Genomic DNA, 17,924 nt, shown 5'->3' with positions numbered 1-17,924 from the left:
CATACACTGCTTAGTCTTCTTCTGCTTATAAATAAGATAATATCATTTGCTCAGAGTATTAGTCTTATGCTTAATGTTCTTCTGCTTTGTTTTTTTATGCTTCTTTGTCTTCTCTCTCTTGTTGTTCTGCATCTTGGTGGTTGTCTTCCTGTTCTTTGTCCTCTTGAATCAGCTGACTGTACTGGCACCCGGAGGGGCAGCAGAAGGAACAAGAGCCAATGGCACTACCGAGGACCAGCTGACGGTGCTGGAACCCGGTTACTAAGCAGGAGGTACCTGTGCTACAAAGCACTACCAAGGACCAGCAGACGTTGCCGGAACTCGGATACCGAGATGGAGGCACCTAGGCCAAAGGCTCTGACGAGAACCAGCTGACGGTGCTGGAACCCGGAGGGGTAGCATAAGCTGCAAGAGCAAATGGAAATAGCGAGGACCAGCTGACTGTGCTGGCACCCGGAGGGGCAGCAGAAGGAATAAGAGCCAATGGCACAACCGAGGACCAGCTGACGGTGCTGGAACCCGGTTACTAAGCAGGAGGTACCTGTGCTACAAAGCACTACCAAGGACCAGCAGACGTTGCCGGAACTCGGATACCGAGATGGAGGCACCTAGGCCAAAGGCTCTGACGAGAACCAGCTGAAGGTGCTGGAACCCGGAGGGGTAGCATAAGCTGCAAGAGCAAATGGAAATAGCGAGGACCAGCTGACAGTGCTGGCACCCGGAGGGGCAGCAGAAGGAATAAGAGCCAATGGCACAACCGAGGACCAGCTGACAGTGCTGGAACCCGGTTACTAAGCAGGAGGTACCTGTGCTACAAAGCACTACCAAGGACCAGCAGACGTTGCCGGAACTCGGATACCGAGATGGAGGCACCTAGGCCAAAGGCTCTGACGAGAACCAGCTGACGGTGCTGGAACCCGGAGGGGTAGCATAAGCTGCAAGAGCAAATGGAAATAGCGAGGACCAGCTGACAGTGCTGGCACCCGGAGGGGCAGCAGAAGGAATAAGAGCCAATGGCACAACCGAGGACCAGCTGACGGTGCTGGAACCCGGTTACTAAGCAGGAGGTACCTGTGCTACAAAGCACTACCAAGGACCAGCAGACGTTGCCGGAACTCGGATACCGAGATGGAGGCACCTAGGCCAAAGGTTCTGACGAGAACCAGCTGACGGTGCTGGAACCCGGAGGGGTAGCAGAAGTTACCCCTGAAAAGCAAAGTTGGCATGCCGCAAGCTGGCCGCAGTTACCGAATCACACAGTCCTACAGGGGGTGCTTGTCCTACTGGCACTACGGAACAAGCCTTTCTTACCAGAACCCGCAGTCCACATAGGAAGCACCTAAACTGCTGGCACCCTAGCCTCGGCTAACCCAACCGCAACACGACATGGCAACTTGGGGTGGCAAACTGACATTGACACTTCCCGGAAACAGCAGGCAGGGCTGGAACCAAGCTGGGCAGGAGGGAGTACCCGTGCCAAAGTCAGTTATGAGCAGCAACTGGCGATGTTGGAGCCCAGGACAAGCACTTAGCAGGCTGAGGCCTGATGTGCTGTCAATTGGGAGGCAGCAGGACAGATTGCCATCAAAACAGCAGGGGAACAGCTGACGTTACTGAACCCCACAAACACAGGAGCTAGTGTTTTACTCTGTGAAGACGGCACTTCCGAGCAACAACTGGCTGTGTTGAAGCCCAGGGACAAGCACGGAGCAGGCTGAGGCTGCATTGAAGAAATTTTAAGATCGGCTGTAGACTTCTACTAATTTTAACCAAGCTCCACTTAGGCCTGTGGCTTCACTGATTTTCGTATTTCCCCTGTCCTCCAACCCCGCCAGTTACAGCTCCGAAGTGGCGTCTGCAAAATCCACACTTGTTCCTGTGTAACAGGTGTTCAGTCCGGTCAGTTAATCCCCTGATGTGTGTCCGGCAATGTCGCCTGCTCTGTCCACATTCCCATAAAGGGAATGTGGACAGAGCAGGCGACATTGCTGGACACACATCAGGGGATTAACTGACCGGACTGAACACCTGTAACACAGGAACAAGTGTGGATTGTGCAGACGCCACTTCGGAGCTGTAACTGGCGGGATTGGAGGACAGGGGAAATACGAGAGACAGTGGAGCCACAGGCCTAATTGGAGCACGGTTAAAAATCAGTAGTGGTACGACTGTGTAGGCAGCAGGAGACTTTGCCATCCACACAGCAGGGGATCAGCTGACGTTACTGAACCCCACTGAGACACGGGAGCAAGTGTCTCTTTCCATGTGGACGGCACTTCCGAGCTACAACTGGCTGTGTTGAAGCCCAGGAAATAGGAGGGTGTAGGCAGAGGCCTACTGTATTTGGAATGTGGTGACAGCAGGAGAGACTGCCATCCACACAGCAGGGGATCAGCTGACGTTACTGAACCCCACTGAGACACGGGAGCAAGTATCTCTTTCCGTGTGGACGGCACTTCCGAGCTACAACTGGCTGTGTTGAAGCCCAGGAAATAGGAGGGTGTAGGCAGAGGCCTACTGTATTTGGAATGTGGTGACAGCAGGAGAGACTGCCATCCACACAGCAGGGGATCAGCTGACGTTACTGAACCCCACTGAGACACGGGAGCAAGTGTCTCTTTCCGTGTGGACGGCACTTCCGAGCTACAACTGGCTGTGTTGAAGCCCAGGAAATAGGAGGGTGTAGGCAGAGGCCTACTGTATTTGGAATGAGGTGACAGCAGGAGAGACTGCCATCCACACAGCAGGGGATCAGCTGACGTTACTGAACCCCACTGAGACACGGGAGCAAGTATCTCTTTCCGTGTGGACGGCACTTCCGAGCTACAACTGGCTGTGTTGAAGCCCAGGAAATAGGAGGGTGTAGGCACAGGCCTACTGTATTTGGAATGAGGTGACAGCAGGAGAGACTGCCATCCACACAGCAGGGGATCAGCTGACGTTACTGAACCCCACTGAGACACGGGAGCAAGTGTCTCTTTCCGTGTGGACGGCACTTCCGAGCTACAACTGGCTGTGTTGAAGCCCAGGAAATAGGAGGGTGTAGGCAGAGGCCTACTGTATTTGGAATGAGGTGACAGCAGGAGAGACTGCCATCCACACAGCAGGGGATCAGCTGACGTTACTGAACCCCACTGAGACACGGGAGCAAGTGTCTCTTTCCGTGTGGACAGCACTTCCGAGCTACAACTGGCTGTGTTGAAGCCCAGGAAATAGGAGGGTGTAGGCAGAGGCCTACTGTATTTGGAATGTGGTGACAGCAGGAGAGACTGCCATCCACACAGCAGGGGATCAGCTGACGTTACTCAACCCCACTGAGACACGGGAGCAAGTATCTCTTTCCGTGTGGACGGCACTTCCGAGCTACAACTGGCTGTGTTGAAGCCCAGGAAATAGGAGGGTGTAGGCAGAGGCCTACTGTATTTGGAATGTGGTGACAGCAGGAGAGACTGCCATCCACACAGCAGGGGATCAGCTGACGTTACTGAACCCCACTGAGACACGGGAGCAAGTATCTCTTTCCGTGTGGACGGCACTTCCGAGCTACAACTGGCTGTGTTGAAGCCCAGGAAATAGGAGGGTGTAGGCAGAGGCCTACTGTATTTGGAATGTGGTGACAGCAGGAGAGACTGCCATCCACACAGCAGGGGATCAGCTGACATTACTGAACCCCACTGAGACACGGGAGCAAGTGTCTCTTTCCGTGTGGACGGCACTTCCGAGCTACAACTGGCTGTGTTGAAGCCCAGGAAATAGGAGGGTGTAGGCAGAGGCCTACTGTATTTGGAATGTGGTGACAGCAGGAGAGACTGCCATCCACACAGCAGGGGATCAGCTGACGTTACTGAACCCCACTGAGACACGGGAGCAAGTATCTCTTTCCGTGTGGACGGCACTTCCGAGCTACAACTGGCTGTGTTGAAGCCCAGGAAATAGGAGGGTGTAGGCAGAGGCCTACTGTATTTGGAATGTGGTGACAGCAGGAGAGACTGCCATCCACACAGCAGGGGATCAGCTGACGTTACTGAACCCCACTGAGACACGGGAGCAAGTATCTCTTTCCGTGTGGACGACACTTCCGAGCTACAACTGGCTGTGTTGAAGCCCAGGAAATAGGAGGGTGTAGGCAGAGGCCTACTGTATTTGGAATGAGGTGACAGTAGGAGAGACTGCCATCTCCACAGCAGGGGAACAGCTGGCAGTGCTGAACCCCACTAACACTTGAACGAATGTGTTTGGCTCTGTGGAGATGACACTTCTGAACACCAACTGACGCTGTTGGAGCCCAGGATTAGGCGAGGAGCAGGCTGGGGCCTGTTGCTTTTGGCAGGTGAAGGCAGCAGGAGACTTGCCATCTCCACAGCAGGGGAACAGCTGGCAGTGCTGAAACCCACTAACACTCGAACGAATGTGTTTGGCTCTGTGGAGATGTCACTTCTGAACACCAACTGACGCTGTTGGAGCCCAGGATTAGGCGTGGAGCAGGCTGGGGCCTACTGGATTTTGGCAAGTGTAGGCAGCAGGAGACTTGCCATCTCCACAGCAGGGGAACAGCTGGCAGTGCTGAACCCCACTAACACTTGAACGAATGTGTTTGGCTCTGTGGAGACGACACTTCTGAACACCAACTGACACTGTTGGAGCCCAGGATTACGCATGCCGCATGCAGAGGCCAATGGGCAGCGGTTTTTATGGAGGTTGTTGACTACTACTGATTCTAACCATGCTCCACTTAGGCCTCTGGCTCCACTGTCTCTACTATTTACCCTGGCCTCCAACCCCGCCAGCTACATCTCTGAAGTGGCGTCAGCACAATCTACACTTGTTCCTGTGTTACTGGTGCTCAGTCCCGTCAGTTGATCCCCTGATGTTTGTCCGGCAAGTTCGCCAGCTCTGTCCTCATTCCCACTACTGGTTATGGGAATGTGGACAGAGCAGGAGACCTTGCCAGACACACATCAGGGGATAAACTGATGGGACTGAGCCACAGGAACACAGGAACAAGTGTAGATTGTGCTGACGCCACTTCAGAGATGTAGATGGCGGGGTTGGAGGTCAGGGGAAATAGTAGAGACAGTGGAGCCAGAGACCTAAGTTGGGCACGGTTAAAAATCAATAGTGGTTTGAATGTTGATGGAGCTGGTGACTTTGCCGTCCACACAGCAGGGGATCAGCTGGCGTTACTGAACCCCACTAACACAGGAGCTAGTGTGTTTCTCTGTGCAGACAACACATCTGAGCGACAACTGGCTGTGTTGAAGCACAGGGATTATAGTTCAGGTGGTAGAAAAATGAACATACCAGCAGACCTGGATACAGTTGCCAACCACTAATTTAGTCTGTAAGAGGAATGGCAAAGTCTTTGGAGATCCAGGCCTTGTTCATTTTCAGAAAAGTCAGCCGGTCAACATTATCGGAAGATAGTCGCGTGCGACGGTCTGTTAGTACACCACCTGCGGCACTAAAGACACGTTCCGATAATACACTGGCAGCAGGGCAAGCCAGCACCTCCAATGCATACTGGCTAAGCTCTGGCCATGTATCCAGCTTAGAGACCCAAAACTTGAAGGGGGAAGAGCCATCTGGGAGTACAGCGACAGGGCAAGACATGTAGTCTGACACCATCTGACGGAAGCGTTGCCTCCTGCTGACTCGAGGCGTCGCTGATGGTGTAGACAATTGTGGTGGACACACAAAACTTTGCCACATTTGGGCCATAGTGGTCTTGCCTTGTGCTGCGGCACTGCCTCTGCTCCCTCTTTGTGCAGAGTTTCCTCCACTGCCTCGACGCACAGAGCTGCTTTGTAAAGCACTAGCAACAATGCTGTCGGGTGGAATGGAAAACATTATGGACTGCACCAGTGACTCTTCGTACTCCCGCAGTTTACGCTCCCGGTTCAACGTTGGTATGAGCCTTTGTACGCTGTCCCGGTAGCGAGGATCTAGGAGGGTGTACACCCAATAATCAGCCGAGACGAGAATGTGGGCGATGCGGCGGTCGTTTCTCAGGCACTGCAGCATGAAATCAACCATGTGCTGCAGACTCCCAACTGCCAAAGAACCGCTGTCCCCTGTTTGAGGCGTGACCTCGGCCTGCTCTGCATCACCCCACCCTCGCTGTACATACTGAGTAGAGGTTTTTGTACCTCCCTCCTCTGGAGAGATGTCTTCCTCCTCCATCGACTCCTCCTCATCCTCCTCACAAAGTGTCCCCTGCCTATGCCTTTGTGAGGAAACACGTAGCGCAGACTGTCCAGAAGCAGATGGCATTTGGGACTCCTCATCCTCCACCTCTTCCGAAACCTCATCCCTTAGTGCTTGCAGTGTTTGTTGAAGCAGGTAGATAAGGGGGACAGTCATGCTGACTAGTGCATCATCTGCACTCGCCATCCGCGTGGATTCATCGAAGGCACGCAAAACGAGGCAGATGTCCTTCATAGAGGCCCACTCAATGGTGCTGAAGTGTGAACGGCGCACAGTGCGACTTGTTTGCGCCTGATGCAGCTGGTACTCCATGACTGCTGCCTGCTGCTCACACAACCGCTCCAACATATGTAACGTTGAATTCCACCGGGTGGGTAGGTCACATATGATGCGATGTTCCGGAAGGCCAAATTGTCGCTGCAGAGCAGCGAGGCGCGATCTTGCCGTGCTGGAACGTCGCAAGTGAGCGCACTCTATGCGGACCTTGTGCAACAGTGCATCAAGATCCGGATAGTCCCTCAGAAAGCTCTGCACGACCAAGTTAAGCACATGTGCCAGACATGGGATGTGTGTGAGGTTGCCTAGGCCAAGAGCTGCCACCAGATTTCGGCCATTGTCACACACTACCAAGCCCGGCTGGAGATTCCCTGGCCCAAACCACACATCGCTCTCCAGCTTGATAGCATTCCAGAGCTCCTGCGCTGTGTGGCTTCGATTCCCCAAAGAAATTAATTTGAGTACAGCCTGTTGACGTTTGGCCACGGCTGTGCTCATCTCGGTCGTAACAGGCTCCTGCTCTGCTGTTTCTGAGGAACTTGAGTAGGAGGAGGAGTCTATGTGTACAGACTGGAGTCCTGCAATCCGTGGCGTTGGAAGAACACGTACAGCGCCACTCTCCAGATCTGTACCCGGCTCCACAACATTGACCCAGTGGGCAGTGAGGGAAAGGTATCGTCCCTGTCCATGGTTACTGGTCCACGCATCAGTGGTCAGGTGGACCTTGCTACTAACGGCGTTTAGTAGCGCATGTTTTATTTTGCCCTCAACATGTTTCTGCAGGGCAGGGACGGCTTGCCTGCTGAAATAAAAGCGGCTGGGCACGTTGTATTGGGGGACTGCCAATGCCATTAAGTCCCGGAAGGTGTCAGTGTCCACCAGCCTGAATGACAGCATTTCAACTGCCAGAAGTTTGGCAATGCCAGCATTCAGAGACTGTGCTCGGGGATGGTTTGCCGAGTAAGGGCGCCTTTTATCCCATGCCTGTGCTACCGATGGCTGTGATGGATGGGAACGTGCTGCTATGGGTGGAGTCTGACAGGGTCTCCGGACAACAGTGGCAGAGGTTCTTCCTTGGCGATCCTGTGAGGAAGCCGAACCAGCAGTGTGTGAGCTGGAGGAAGAGGCCCCAACACGAACTGAAGAGGTGGTAGGTGGTGCTGTACGTTGGCCTACGTCTTCAGGGTGTCTCTGCAACTCCAACTCGTGCTTGGTGCGCACATGTTTCCACATATTTGTGGTATTGAGGTTGCTGACATTTCTCCCTCTTTTGACTATCTGATGACACAGCTTGCATTTGACAAAGCAAATGTCATCTGCAACTGTGTCAAAAAAGGACCACGCACTGCAACTCTTGGGAGCGCCCGGTTTGCCTTTGGAATGAGGAATGCTCCTAACGGGTGCCGAAGTGGAGGGTACAGGCAACCAAGTCTTCCCCCTCCCTCTGCCTCCTGTTTTGGCCGGTAGGGGAATCTCTTCCTCCGAGCTGCTCCCACCACCTTCCTGTTCCTCACGCCATGATGGGTCAAGGACCTCATCATCTTCCCTCCCCTCTTCAAACAGCTGCTTCTCCGGGGTTGTCTCGCCAGCACCGTACGCACCAGAAAGTGGCAACTGAGTCTCGTCATCATCTGATGCGTACTGAGGTGTGCTGACCATAGGCACTGGCCCATTCGCCTCTTCAGATTCAGAGGGACAAAGAAGTTGCGCATCACTGCATACTCCCTCTTCTTCACATTCAGGAATGCTGCTTGGCTGGCCCCCTCTTTCCAAGCCAACAGATTCCGAGAACAGAAGTAGAGACTGTGATGGCTCCTGTCCATGTCTCTCTGACTGCCTGGGCACTTTGGCAGGTGGTGAAGAGACAGATGGTTGCTCTTCGGTGCTCTGATCCTGAGAGGATGCGGAAGTAATTGAAGTTGATGCGTTAGCTGCCATCCATCCGACAACGGCTTCAATTTGTTTCTCCCGCAGCAGTGGGGTACGTTGAGGTCCTACAAAGCTGCACATAAAGGACTGTTGCCTGCTAAAACTGGGGGATGCTGATCCACTGGTGCCCGCAGCAGGCCCAGAATCCCCACGTCCTCTACCTGCAGAATCCCCACGTCCTCTCCCTGCAGAATCCCCACGTCCTCTCCCTGCTGAAACTCCACGCCCACGCTCACGCGCCTTACTCCCTGCCTTCTTCATCTTGCCAGACTGCTTAAGATAGGCAGAAAAGTACAAAGGGGGGCCTTAGTGTGCTTATTCCTGAACAGCTGGTTACAGGTACAAGAAACACTAATTTTATGAAGTGTGTGTGTGTGGACTACACTTTAATAGGAGCTGATGTGGCCTACACAAGTTCCAAATGTAGTGTTTGGTGAACTTTTTTTGTGGTTTCTTTGTTGGAAACAAACTCAAAGTATGTGAACAAAGAATTGAAACTGATAGTATCACCAACTTTTTGGAGCTATTACAATGCAGGCAGGTAACCTACAATGCAAAAGATGAGGTCCAAAAAAATTGGGTAATACTAATCTGGCTGCGCCGGCAGGGCACAAGCCAGAAAAAAAGGCTCCTCTATCTACTCCTATATAGTGTTTGCAACCAACCAATGTTGATGAATACGGATGGATGCACACTAATAGGAGAAGAAAAAATGAGCTGCACTCAAAGACAAATATGTGTGAGGCAGTGACGCACGTTGAGCGTCCTACAACCAGACGTAGCTGCAGGACACTCTACTCAGCGTGAGCTGCACTCACACACAGTCAGAGACCTCTCAGACAGCCGTCAACAGTGCAGCTAAGTGGGCACTGGCACTGACAGGCTGCAGAAAGGCTCCGCTGTGTACTCCTATATAGTGTTTGCAACCACCGTAGATGGAGACTGATGGATGCACACTAATAGAAGAAAAAATGAGCTGCACTCAAATAAAAATATGTGTGAGGCACTGACGCACGCTGAGCGTCCTACAGCCAGACGTAGCTGCAGGACACACTACTCAGCGTGAGCTGCACTCACACACAGTCAGAGACCTCTCTGACAGCCGTGAACAGTGCAGCAAAGTGGACACTAGCACTGAAAGGCTGCAGAAAGGCTCCGCTGTCTACTACTAGTGTTTGCAACCAACGTATATGGATACGGATGGAAGCACACTAGATTGAAATTATGTAAAAAATGCAGCTCAAAAAATAAAAGATGTATGAGGCAGCAGTGATCACACTGGGTGGCCTACAGCCTGACGTGGCTGCAGGACCCACTCCACAGCGTGAGCTGCACTCACACAGCCCTTGCAGACAGCTGTGAACACTGCTGCTAGGGCAAAGAAGGCTACAGTGGTGGTTTATGTAGCCTGGGTAAAGCACTAGATGTTTGGTGGAATCGCTATTTCTAACTGTCCCTCACAGTCTTCTACAGCAGCCTGTCCCTAACTGAATTCACAGCAGAGTGACCAGAAATGGCGGCTGCGGTGGCTTTTATAGTGCATCATGACATCATTTCGGCAGCCAATCACAGCCATGCCAATAGTTAACATGCCTACATGCCTAACAGGATGTGCCCACACTTCGGAGGATTCCCATTGGCTTAATCAAAGCAAGCAGGCTCATAGCATGATGGGAACTTCCGATTCCGATTCCGGAATCCGATATGACAAAAGTATCGGAAGTCAGTATCGGAATTCCGATACCGCTAATATCGGCCGATACCCGATACTTGCGGTATCGGAATGCTCAACACTAGTAATTACATGACTCGTACCAATTGTCTTTCAACAGGTTTCCCCTATGCAGGTGTAAAGAAGTAGAGTTGCTGTGCACATCACTTGAGGAATCTGTGCTGAATTATGATTTTGCTGTTTTGCACATTTACAGTATTGCATGTTTAGTAATTTGCATTGTCATGTGATGAAGTTGTATTTTGAACAGCAACAGGTAATTACTAGGGATAAACTGAGTTAATAGTTTAGACCAGCCCAGAATGGAAGGACTTACATGGGGACAGAGGACTTGATTTCCTGGTAGTGTCCAGTATTCAGCACTAGTGTTGAGCATTCCAATACTGCAATATCGGGTATCGGCCAATATTCGCAGAATTGGAGTTCCGATACTTTTAGAATATCGAATACCGGAATCAGAAGTTCCTATAATGCAATGAGCCAGTTTGATTTTATTCAGCCAATGAGGAATCCTAAGAAGTGTGGGCACATCCTGTTGTGCATGTTAGGCATGTTAACTAATGGCATGGCTGTGATTGGCTGCTGAAATGATGTCATGATGCACTATAAAAGCCGCCATTTTTGGTTCCTGCTGCTGTGAATTTACTTAGGGACAGGACACTGCTGTTCTGACTTCGAGGGACAGTTTGAGCTAGCGATTGCTTTATTGTGCTTTACCCAGGCTACTTTAGAAACCGCTGTGTGAGAAGCTTTCTTTTGCCTTGCAGCGCTGTTCATGGCTGTCTGCAACGTCTCTGTGTGTGAGTGCAGCTCACGCTGTAATGTGTTCTGCAGCCACCTCCGGTTGTAGTCCGCTCAGCGTGCGTCACTGCCTCATACATTGCCCTTTTTTGTATTAGTGCAGCTCATTTTTCCTGATTTCTCCTATTAGTGTGGCTCCATCTGTATCCAGCTAGATTGCTTGAAAACACTATATAGGAGTAGATAGAGGAGCTTTTCTGCAGCCTTGCAGCACTGTTCACGGCTGTCTGCGAGGTCTATGCATGTGAGTGCAGCTCACGCTGTAGTGTGTTTTGCAGCCACCTCTGGTTGTAGTCCGCTCAGCGTGCGTCACTGCCTCATACATTGTACTTTTTTGCATTAGTGCTGCTCATTTTTCCAGATTTTCTCCTATTAGTGTGGTTCCATCCGTATCCAGCTAGAATATTTGCAAACACTATATAGGAGTAGATAGAGGAGCCTTGCTGCTGGCTTGTGCCCTGCAACCCCAGCCAGATTAATATTAGCCTATTTTTTGGAGCCTCATCTATTGCATTGTAGGTTACCTTCCTGCATTGTAATAGCTACAAAAAGTTTGTGATACTATCGGTTTTACATCTTTGGGCACATCCAGTGTCTTTTTGTGAAAAAAAGTTAATAAAGTTCACCAAACACTCCACTTTACAGTTGTGTAGGCCACATTAGCTATTAAAGTCTAGTCCACACTTTATAAAATTAGTGCTTCTTATACCTGTTAGCAGCTGTTCAGGAATAAGCATACTAAACCCTTAGTACTTTTCTGCCTATCTTTATCAGTCTACCAAGATAAAGAAGGCAGGGAGTAAGGCACGTGGTCGTGGGCGTGGAGTTTCTGCAAGGAGAGGACGTGGGGATTCTGTGCCTGCTGCGAGCACCAGTGACTCAGTATCCCCCAGTTTTACCAGGGAACAGTCCTTTATGTGCAGCTTTGTAGGAGCTCGCCGTACTCCACTGCTGCGGGACGAACAAATTGAAGCCGTTGTCGGATGATGGCAGCTAATGCATCGACTTCAATCAGGGGCGTAACTAGAACTGATTGGGCCCCATAGCAAACTTTTAAACGGGGCCCCCTCAAAGACACACCCCCTCAAAGACACACCCCTCCAGGAACTACATTTCCCAGAGTCTCCATGTGGCAGGCAGCTCTGAGAGAGCTAATAGACAGCGAGGGCTCAGGGAAGGGGCGGGACTGAACTAGTCTGAAGCAATACACTCTGTGACTGGCTGCAGGCAGGGAGGCGGGCCCAATATGTGCTTCGCTCTGCACAGCAGGCACAGAAATGCAGCATAGGCTGCGAAATCATAGTGTACATTTTTTTCTGCCGGGGCCCCAGATCCCCTACACTAGTGGTCCCCAACCTTTTTTGCACCAGGGACCGGCTTCAAGCAAGACCTGTTGTGAGTTCATTTTCCCCTTCACCATTGAGGTCTGATGAACTCCCTCTTCTGGTGAAGGAAGGTAGTGAGGCTGATTACAAAGCACCTGAGCAGAATGATGATGACTGGGTGACTGGAATTGCTAACTGGATATAAGGCAGCTGACGCCCTTCTGCCTTGCGGGTGATTTCTCTGAGGGATTCTTGGAGACCAGTCTGATTCCTGCTCCTCAAAAGCTAAGTTTTCTGCTCTGCTTTTGCATTTGTGCTTTGGTTTTGTTTTGCCTTGTTTTTCTGGATTTCTGCCTTTCCCTGCTGGGTGAGCTGAATTCCTTTTTGCTCTGTCTTCAGAAGATACCTGAGTACTGATATAGTCTTTTTGAAGCCTAGCGTCTTCAGGGCTTTTTTCCCTATCAGTCTGTTGGCTCTTGTTTTGAGAGGGTTTTGGCGGATTGCAGACAGCAGCTTTTCTATCCTGTCCTATTTAGTTAGCTTGGGCCCCATCGTTTGCTCAGCCTATCTTTCTATCTGTGTGAGAGTTTTTTCATCTTGCTTCACCGTCATTATATGTTGGGGGCTGCCTATTGCTTTGGGGTCTGCTCTGAGGCAGTTTAGATTTCCCTTTCTGTCTTTAGGCTATGTAGTTCTCCGGCTGTGATCGAGGGGTCTAGGGCACCGTAGGAACCCCCCACGGCTACTGCTAGTTGTTGTTGTTAGGTTCAGGGGTCTGCAATCTGATAGCTGCCAACTTCTCTGGTTTTCTGGACTTAGCTAGTATTTCTGTTTTTGCCTCCTACGGTGAATCATTCAGAACAGAATCACCCGCCATACCGCAGATCCTAGGGTACTCAATAGCAGGAAAGAATTGTAAAAAAAAAAAAAAGTGTGTATATTTTTTCCTCTATATCTCTGAGGCCGTAGGGGGAATTTTTTTCTCTCAATGGAGATAAAGCAATTGTATGATCGTGTGGCGCAGCTCACTGTGGAAGTGTGGGGAATTTCCGCCTACCTTGCTCATTCACATGCTGCTGAACCAAAGATCCCTACTCCTGATGTGTTTTTTGGGGATCGGTCTTAATTTTTGAATTTCAAAAATAATTGTAAATTATTTTTTGACTTGAAGCCTAACTCGTCAGGGAGCTCCGCGCAGCAGGTTAAAATTGTCATCTCTTTGCTGCGTGGCGATCCCCAGGATTGGGCGTTTTCTTTGAAACCAGATGATCCTATTCTGACTAATGTGAACGCATTTTTTCAAGCCTTGGGGTTGTTGTATGACGAACCTAATGCTATTGATCAGGCTGAAATGACCCTGTTGGCATTGAGCCAGGGTCGAGATTCTGCAGAATTGTACTGTGAAAAATTCCAAAAGTGGGCGGTCCTTACTACTTGGAATGATAATGCCTTGGCTGCTCTCTTTCGGAAGGGTTTGTCAGAAGCCGTAAAAGATACTATGGTGGGATTTCCTGTTCCCTCTGGTCTTGACGATTCTATGTCATTAGCCATTCAGGTTGATCGGCGTTTACGTGAACGCAGGACTGCACGAGAGGTGTTACCACCTGTTGAACCAGTGTCTGAACCTATGCAATGTGATAGAGTTTTGTCCAGGGAGCAACGTCAGGAGTTCAGAAGGCGTAATAAGCTGTTTCTTTTTGTGGAGATGCCTCGCTTATTATTTCTGTCTGTCCTAAACGAGAGAAACGTTTTGCACACACATTTTCTGTGGGTGGTGTTCAACCTAAGTTTCTTCTGGCAATTACTCTGATTTGCTCCCTGTCCACATTTTCCGCCAAGGCTTATGTGGATTCGGGAGCAGCCCTGAACCTAATGGACTTGGATTTTGCTAAACGTTGTGGATTTCCGATGACACCTCTGTGGACGCCTATCCCTTTGAGGGGGATTGATGCTACTCCTTTGGCGAAAAATAAACCTCAGTTTTGGACCCAGGTGGTAATGCGGGTCGCCCCAGACCATCAAGAAAATTGCAGATTTTTGGTGTTGCATAATTTGCATGATACCATTGTTCTGGGGTTTCCCTGGTTGCAAATTCATAATCCAGTTTTGGATTGGAAGTCTGTGTCTGTGGTGAGTTGGGGTTGTCGGTGTGCCCTTAGTGAGGCTCCGGTTTTTTCCACCTCTCCTCAGTCGCATGATGTTCCTGACTATTTGGCGGACTTTTATGATGTATTTAGTGAGAATGAGTCTGCGTCTTTGCCTCCTCATAGGAGTTATGACTGTGCAATTGAACTGAGCCCGGGGTGTAAATTTCCCAAGGGTCGGCTCTTCAATTTATCTGTACCCGAGCACGAGGCTATGCGATCCTATATTAAAGAGGCATTGGAGAAGGGTCATATTAGACCATCCTCTTCACCCTTAGGTGCTGTTTTTTTTTTCGTGGCCAAAAAGGATGGTTCATTAAGGCCTTGTATTGATTATTGTGCCCTCAACAAAATTACTATTAAATATCAGTATCCGTTACCCCTGATTTCGGATCTATTTTCCAGAGTTAAAGGTGCTTGCTGGTTTACCAAGCTTGACCTCAGGGGGGCGTATAATCTTGTCCGCATTAAGCATGGGGATGAATGGAAGATGGCGTTTAATACTCCGGAGGGACATTTTGAGTACCTGGTGATGCCTTTTGGGCTCACTAATGCCCCTTCTGTCTTCCAGTGCTTCATGAACGACATTTTCCGAGACTTTGTGGATAAATTTTTGATTATCTATCTGGATGATATTTTGATCTTCTCCAAGGATTGGGATTCTCATGTGGAACATTTTCGGACTGTGTTCTGGATCTTGAGGGAGAATTCCCTGTATGTCAAAGGATCGAAATGCCTTTTTGGGGTACAGAGGATTTCATTTTTGGGATTTATTTTGTCTCCGTCAACTATTGAAATGGACCCGGCCAAGGTACAGGCCATTTATGATTGGGTTCAGCCCACTTCTTTTAAGGCCCTCCAGAAGTTTTTGGGTTTTGCTAATTTTTATCGGAAATTTATAGCAAAATTTTCTAGTATTGCCAAGCCATTGACTGATCTGACTAGGAAGGGTGCTGATGTGTTGAATTGGTCTCCGGAGGCTGTTTCTTCCTTTCAGGAGCTGAAGTGAAGATTCACTTCTGCCCCGGTTTTGCGGCAACCTGATGTTTCACTCCCGTTCCAGGTAGAGGTGGACGCTTCTGAGGTTGATGCAGGAGCTGTTTTGTCCCAAAAGGATCCTGCAACATATAAAATGAATCCCTGTGCTTTCTTTTCCCGAAAGTTCTCTCCATCTGAACGTAATTATGATGTGGGGAATCGGGAACTGTTAGCCATGAAATGGGCATTTGAGGAGTGGAGACATTGGTTGGAGGGAGCTAAACACCAAGTCGTGGTCCTCACTGACCACAAGAATTTGATTTACCTGGAGTCGGCCAAACGCTTGAACCCTAGACAGGCTAGGTGGGCCTTGTTTTTTACACGTTTTGATTTTGTGGTCTCTTTTCTTCCTGGCACTAAGAATGTCAAGGCAGACGCCCTCTCTAGGAACTTCTTTGCTGATTCTCCTGTGGTGACCAAGCCTGCTACCATCTTAGGCGAAGGGGTAGTTTTTTCTGCCATCTTGCCCGATTTGAGACATGCTCTGGAAGAGTTCCAGGAGGACAAACCTGAGCGCTGTCCCAGTGGAAAGTTGTATGTTCCTGACCAGTGGAAGAAGAGAGTGATGTCTGAAGTTCATTGCTCTGCATTGGCTGGTCATCCAGGTATTTTTGGTACTAGAGATCTGGTGAGTCGGTCTTTTTTGGTGGCCCGCCTTGTCTCGTGATGTCAGGAATTTTGTGCAGTCCTGTGGGACTTGCTCCCAGTCTAAACCTTGTTCTCACTCTAGTGGGTTGTTGATGCCTTTGCCGATCCCCAGGAGGCCATGGACCCATATTTCAATGGATTTCATCTCTGATATGCCTGTCTCTCAGAGAATGACTGTTATTTGGATGATTTGTGATAGGTTCTCTAAGATGGTTCATCTTGTACCACTCCCTAAGTTGCCATCTTCCTCTGAGTTGGTGCCCCTGTTTTTGCAACAGGTGGTTCGCTTGCACGGGATTCCTGAGAACATTGTATCTGACAGAGGAGATCAGTTTGTGCCTAGATTTTGGAGGACTTTCTGTTCCAAGCTGGGAATTCGGTTGTCCTTCTCCTCTGCTTTTCACCCTCAGACCAATGGGCAGACGGAGAGAACAAACCAGACTTTGGAGTCGTATTTGAGATGTTTTATTTCCGCTGATCAGGATGATTGGGTTTGTTTCATTTTTGCCCTTGGCTGAATTTGCTTTAAATAATAGAGCTAGTTCTGCCACTTTGATGTCATCTTTTTTTGTAACTTTGGGTTTCATCCTCGATTTTCTTCAGGGCAGGTGGAGTCCTCTGCCTGCCCAGGTGTTGACACTGTGGTGGAGAGAATGCACCAGATCTGGGACCAAGTGGTAGATAAGTTATCTCTCTCCCAGGAAAAGGCCCAGCGGTTTTCCAACTGACATAGGACCATTGGTCCCCAGTTTAAGGTTGGTGATATGGTTTAGTTATCATCAAATAATATCGCTATGAAGGTGGCTTCTCCTAAGTTTAAGCCTAGATTTATTGGACCTTACAAGATTTTGGAGATTATTAATCCGGTCTCTTTTCATTTGGCTCTTCCTGTCACATTTAAAATTCATAATGTGTTTCATATGTCCTTGTTGAAGAGGTTTGTTGAACCAGTTATCCCTGGGGTGGCACCTCCGGACCCTGTATTAGTTGAAGGTAACATGGAATATGAGGTAGAGAAGATACTGGATTCCCGTCTGGCTAGACGGAGACTCCAGTATTTGGTTAAGTGGAAGGGTTATGGTCAGGAGGATAATTCCTGGGTCTCTGCCTCTGATATTCATGCCAAAAGATTGGTGCGTGCCTTTCATCGGGCTCACCCTGATCGCCCTGGTGGCGTGGATGAGGGTTCGGTGACCCCTCCTCAAGGGGGAGGTACTGTTGTGAGTTCATTTTCCCCTTCAACATTGAGGTCTCATGAACTCCCTCTTCTGGTGAAGGAAGGTAGTGAGGCTGATTACAAGCACCTGAGCAGAATGATGATGACTGGGTGACTGGAATTGCTGACTGGATATAAGGCAGCCGACGCCCTTCTGCCTTGTGGGTGATTTCTCTGAGGGATTCTTGGAGACCAGTCTGATTCCTGCTCCTCAAAAGCTAAGTTTTCTGCTCTGCTTTTGCATTTGTGTTTTGGTTTTGTTTTGCCTTGTTTTTCTGGATTTCTGCCTTTCCCTGCTGGGTGAGCTGAATTCCTTTTTGCTCTGTCTTCAGAAGATACCTGAGTACTGATATAGTCTTTTTGAAGCCTAGCGTCTTCAGGGCTTTTTTCCCTATCAGTCTGTTGGCTCTTGTTTTGAGAGGGTTTTGGCAGATTGCAGACAGCAGCTTTTCTATCCTGTCCTATTTAGTTAGCTTGGGCCCCATCGTTTGCTCAGCCTATCTTTCTATCTGTGTGAGAGTTTTTTCATCTTACTTCACCGTCATTATATGTTGGGGGCTGCCTATTGCTTTGGGGTCTGCTCTGGGGCAGTTTAGATTTCCCTTTCTGTC

The sequence above is a fragment of the Dendrobates tinctorius genome, unplaced genomic scaffold, assembly GCF_039654945.1.
Source record: "Dendrobates tinctorius isolate UK_male_01 unplaced genomic scaffold, ASM3965494v1 ptg000069l, whole genome shotgun sequence".
NCBI lineage: Eukaryota > Metazoa > Chordata > Amphibia > Anura > Dendrobatidae > Dendrobates > Dendrobates tinctorius.
This window is presented reverse-complemented; position numbering follows the sequence as displayed.